This window comes from Bos grunniens, chromosome 10 (genome assembly GCF_055505025.1).
Source record: "Bos grunniens cultivar Pamir isolate PY7600 chromosome 10, Bosgru_T2T1.0, whole genome shotgun sequence".
Taxonomy (NCBI): domain Eukaryota; kingdom Metazoa; phylum Chordata; class Mammalia; order Artiodactyla; family Bovidae; genus Bos; species Bos grunniens.
The window spans coordinates 30,013,751-30,019,751 of record NC_141174.1 but is presented as its reverse complement, the minus strand read 5'-3'; the positions used below and the strand labels follow the sequence as shown (position 1 = coordinate 30,019,751).

Below are 6,001 nucleotides of genomic sequence, written 5' to 3'. Positions count from 1 at the left end.
ACACAATGCGGTCATACGTATTTATCCATTATGAGACAGGCTGTTTTAAAATAAATGTTTCAAAGGATAAATAAATTTTTTTAATACAGTTTGAATACTATTTGACCTTTTAGAAAATGATTTAGAAAGAGCTCCTTCCCATATGTAAACTTTTCTTCCTTTTATAATCTAAAGCCTGTGGCCTCATTTCCCCATTTCATTTTATCTCACAGTTTTCCTTTATCTTTTCTGTTTTTTCACTTAATCTTGGACTGGAGCATTTTTTGAGCATTTCATTCAATATCTCCTATCTAATATTTGTTGGATGTTTTAATTTTTCCTCTGGGGTGCTGGAATACGCTTATGGAATATGTTTCCTTAGATAACGTGTAACAGGAAGGGAATCCTATTTAAAGGGAAAATGTTTAGATACTTTTTTCAAGACCAATAGTGTATTCTGGCTCAAAGAACCTCCATATGAATATCATTCGACTATTTGCTCAATCAGTATTTATTGAGTACCTACTAAGCCTGGAATCATGCCAGGGACTGGGGAAATGAGATAAAAGCACAATCTTATCTTCAAAGAATTCATAGTGTAGGGTAAGAGAGTAACTATTTTTAAACAATAAGAATGCAGTACATAGGTGCTGTAATGCAGATGTACACTGGAGGGCAAAGGAGCAAAAGGAGAATTTATGTCCTCTTGGTGGTTCCAGAAAGATCACCCTGCAAAAGGATCACAAGGACGTCAGGATTGGCCCAGTTATTTTCACTGCAGAAAGAAATGCAGTTGAGTTTGAACTCTAGAACTTTAATTCAGAAGGAAAAAGGAGGAAAACATTTTCAGATAAGGCTATAGGATCATGTTGGCATTATACTATCTAACATATCTTATGGAACTTTAAATTTCAATTATTTAAAAAATTGCATATTTAAAATTTCAGAATGTTTCAATTTTTTTATGTTTCTGTTGTAGTTTGGTGGATACAACCTATTTATTTTTAACTGAGGTGAAATGTATACATAACAGTGAAAGGTACTCATCTTAAGAATACAATGTTACGAGTATGCTAATGATACATCCTTGTAACCAGCACAAAAAATTGGCTGTATAGAAGGGAAGTAGATGGGGAAACAGTGGAAACAGTGTCAGACTTTATTTTTTGGGGCTCCAAAATCACTGCAGATGGTGATTGCAGCCATGAAATTAAAAGACGCTTACTCCTTGGAAGGAAAGTTATGACCAACCTAGATAGCATATTCGAAAGCAGAGACATTACTTTGCCAACAAAGGTTCGTCTAATCAAGGCTATGGTTTTTCCTGTGGTCATGTATGGATGTGAGAGTTGGACTGTGAAGAAGGCTGAACGCTGAAGAATTGATGCTTTTGAACTGAGGTGTTGGAGAAGACTCTTGAGAGTCCCTTGGACTGCAAGAGAGCCAACCAGTCCATTCTGAAGGAGATCAGCCCTGGGATTTCTTTGGAAGAAATGATGCTAAAGCTGAAACTCCAGTACTTTGGCTGCCTCATGCGAAGAGTTGACTCATTGGAAAAGACTCTGATGCTGGGAGGGATTGGGGGCAAGAGGAGAAGGAGACGACAGAGGATGAGATGGCTGGATGGCATCACTGACTTGATGGACGTGAGTCTGAGTGAACTCCGGGAGTTGGTAATGGACAGGGAGGCCTGGCGTGCTGCAATTCATGGGGTCGCAAAGAGTCGGACACGACTGAGCGACTGAACTGAACTGACCTGAACTTTTCCATCATCCCAGAGAACAGGCGATGACTGAGCTGAAAGTTTTGCCTGTTCTATTTCTTTAACAGATATAGGGCTATTCAGATTTTCTATTGTGTCAGTTTTTAATATTTTATGTTTTTTCAATATTTCCAATTGTTTTAAGTTGTTGAATTCATTGGCATGATGTTAAGTATAATATTTCTTTATTATTCTATTAATATCTATATGACCTCTGGTGAGGTCTCCTTTTTGTTCTTAATACTGGTAATTTGTGTGAGTTTTTTTCCCTTCATAAAACTTGCTAGGGGATTAAATGTTACTGACCTTAAAAAAAACTGATTTTTTACTTTATTCATTTTCTCTGTTTTCTATTTCATTGATTTCTGCTCTCAAGTATTTCCTTTCTGTTACTCATTTTGGGTTTAGTTGGCTTTTCCCCTCAGCTTTTAAGACCTTATTTTTGTCCAATGAAAATACAAATATTTAAAATTCCCTCTAAGTATTGCTTTAGCTGTATCCAACAAATTTTGACTTTTTGTTCCTAAATAACTCAGGTGAAAGTATATTTTAAATTCCCTGTGGTTTCTTTTTTGACATATAAGTTATCTAGAATCATGTTGTGTGGGTATGTTGTGAGGGTGCTTCTACAAGAGAGCAGCATTTGAATCGGTGAGCTGAGTAAAGCAGATGGCCTTCCCCATGGTGAGCGGACCTCATCCAATCCACTGAGCGCCTGAAGAGAATAAAAAGGGAAGTGACCACTTGAGCTGGGTTATTGATCTTCTCCTGCCCTTGGTGCTCATGATTCTTAGGCATTCAGCCTCAGTCTAGAGTTTATAACATTGGTCTCTGTTTCTCAAGTCTTTGAAGGACATCACTGTTTTTTTTGGGTCACCAGCTCACAGATAGCAGGGCCTTCTCAGCCTCCATAATCATGTGAACCAACACCTTATACTAGAATCCTTGTCTGTCTGTCTGTCTGTTTACCCATTTACCCACCTATCTATCCTATTGGTTCTGTTTATTTGGAGAACTTTCACTAATAAAGTACCTATTTTATACACATTTGAAAATACTATGTATTTGTATTCTGCAAATACTAAGTGCGATACCCTGTAAGTATCAGTCAGATCAAGTTGGCTAATAATATTGTTCAAATCATTTAATCCTTATTCATTTTTTTTTTGTTTGTTTTGTTTCATTCTATCAGTTACAGAGAAGGGTGTTAAAATTTTCAACTATGATTATGGATTTGTGTATTTGTCCATTAAATTCTAATTTTTGTTTCTGGTACTTAAAGCTTTTTTAGTCCCATAGATATTTAGATTGTTTTATGCCTTCATGATGAAATGACCTTTTATTAATAAAGAATTATTACTCTTCAACTCTGATCACTTTCCTTGACTTGAAGTTTATCTTGTTTAACTGGTATAAACACCAGCTTCCTTACATTTATTTGACCTGTCTTTTTACTTTCAAATTCTTTGGCCCATTAAAACGCATCATGTGCAAACAACATGTAGTCGAATCTTGTTTTTTATTTATCCTTGCAATCTCTTTCTTTTCAATGGATTAGTCAGTTCATTTACACTTAATGTAATTATTGATTTGGTTGAATCTAAGTCTTTTATCTTGCTAGTTGTTTTCTATTGTCCTGTCTCCTCATATTCTTCCTTTTTTTCTTTGTTTTGTTTAATAAAACATTTTAGCACTCTATTTTATTTAATTTTAAAGAATTGGAAGAGCTGATACATTCATTTATTTAGCAAATAATTGTAAAACTTCTGTCTGCCTGCCATTGAGCCTGGTGTTACATACAATAGTGAATAAAGTGACTATTTCTCCATCTATTGAACTTATAGGATAGCAAATCTAAGATGATTCAGTTCAGTTCAGTCACTCAGTCGTGTCTGACTCTTTGTGAACCCATGAATCGCAGCACGCCAGGCCTCCCTGTCCATCACCATCTCCCGGAGTTCGCTCAAACTCACATCCATCGAGTCGGTGATGCCATCCAGCCATCTCATCCTCTGTTGTCCCCTTCTCCTCCTGCTCCTAATCCCTCCCAGCATCAGAGTCTTTTCCAATAAATCAATTCTTCGCATGAGGTGGCCAAAGTACTGGAGTTTCAGCTTTAGCATCATTCCTTCCAAAGAACACCCAGGGTTAATCTCCTTTAGAATGGACTGGTTGGATCTCCTTGCAGTCCAAGGGACTCTCAAGAGTCTTCTCCAACACCACAGTTCAAAAGCATCAATTCTAAGATGATTAGTACTCTATTTTAATTGAATTCTTCTATTGGTTTTAAGGTATACATTTATGTATTTTTTTTCCAGTGGTTTCTCACATTCTCCTGCTAAACTTTCTTCCATAATTCAAATATTTCATGTGCTTTTCCAATATAAGAGCTTAATATGTAACTATTAAGACCTTGAAATGTGGCTAGTAGAACTGAGAAACAGAATTTTTAATTAGGCTTAATTTTAATTTAAAGTTTAAGGTTTAGTCACTCGTGGTTTTTGTTACGGAGAAGGCGATGGCACCCCACTCCAGTACTCTTGCCTGGAAAATCCCATGGACGGAGGAGCCTGGAAGGCTGCAGTCCATGGGGTCACTAAGAGTCGGACACAACTGAGCGACTTCACTTTCAGTTTTCACTTTCATACACTGGAGAAGGAAATGGCAACCCACTCCAGTGTTCTTGCCTGGAGAATCCCAGGGACGGGGGAGCCTGGTGGGCTGCCGTCTATGGGGTCGCACAGAGTCGGACACAACTGAGCGACTTCACTTTCAGTTTTCACTTTCATGCATTGGAGAAGGAAATGGCAACCCACTCCAGTGTTCTTGCCTGGAGAATCCCAGGGACAGGGGAGCCTGGTGGGCTGCCGTCTATGGGGTCGCACAGAGTCGGACACGACTGAAGCGCTTATTGTTGCTCAGTCATGTCCGACTCTTTGTGACCCCATGGACTGCAGCATGCCAGGTTTCCCTGTCCATTATCAACTCCCGGAGCTAACTTAAACTCATGGACATCGAGCTGGTGATGCCATCCAACCATCTCATCCTCTGTCGTCCCCTTCTCCTCCTGCCTTCACTCTTTCCCAGCATCAGGGTCTTTTCTAATGAGTTCGGCTCTTCGCATCAGGTGGCCAATGTATTGGAGTTTCAGCTTCAGCATCAGTCCTTCAAGTGAATATTCAGGACTGATTTCCTTTAGAATGTACTGGTTTGACCTCCTTGCAGTTCAAGGGGCTCTCAAGAGTCTTATCCAACACCACAACTCAAAACCATCAGTTCTTCGGCGTTCAGCCTTCTTTATGGTCCAGTTCTCACATCCATACATGACTACTGGAAGAACTGTAACTTTGACTAGATGGACCTTTATTGGCAAAGTAATGTCTCTGCTTTTTAATATGCTGTCTAGGTTTGACCTCTGTATAAGATGACACATGCTTATCATTCTTTTTTATTTTTTAATATTTCTTTAAAGATCAAAGCCTGTTTGTTTTTTTTTTTAATTATTTATTTGGCTGTGCCAGGTCTTAGTTGGAGCGTGCAAGATCTCTACTTGCAGCATGCAAACTCTTAGTTTTAGCACGTGGAATCTAGTTCCCTGACCAGAGATGGAACCTGGACCCCCTGCATTGGGAGCACGGAGCTTTAGCCACTGAACTACCAGGGATGTCCTCCATCCTTATCATTCTACTTAGAGTTAACCACCTCATGTAAAATATAAGAACTTCATAATATTATCATTTTAACTCTACCCTCTTTGTTATTGTTTGTCATATATATTTACTACTACATGAGTTAAACCCCCTACAATATATTTGTCTTCTAGCAGTCTTTTGTCATTTAAATAAATTATGAGAAGGAGAGAAGAAGACAGTCCTTCATGTTTACACACCTATTTGCATTTCCGCTGCTCTTCCTCCTGCAGTGGTCTTGATCCTGGTGCTCCCTCCCTCCAGTGCGGGCTTCCTCTTGCTGTCATTTCCCATCATCCTCAAAAACTTTTCTGTTCCTATTTCTTATAGTTCACAGTGAATTATTCCAGCATCCATTTATCTGAAAATTAATAATATTAATATGAATATTAATAAATCATCTTAATATTATTTATTCTTGTAGTTCACAGTGAATTATTCCACTATCCATTTTTCATTTTTGAAAGATATTATTACTGCATTTATAATTCTGGGTTAACTACTATTTCTATCATTTTCATGATGACATTCTGCCTCTTCTGACGGCCATTGTTTCTAGTAAGAAGGCAAC

At 38.1% G+C, this 6,001-nt stretch overlaps 1 long non-coding RNA gene across 1 annotated transcript; it reads right to left on the bottom strand.

Moving 5' to 3' along the window:
- Positions 1–472: 472 nt before the first annotated feature.
- On the bottom strand, positions 473–5,791 carry LOC147364227 (uncharacterized). The gene is made up of 2 exons (XR_015134224.1): positions 5,631–5,791; positions 473–708 (listed from the first exon to the last, which is right to left on the bottom strand). It is a non-coding gene; the product is annotated as an uncharacterized LOC147364227 (long non-coding RNA).
- Positions 5,792–6,001: the final 210 nt, after the last annotated feature.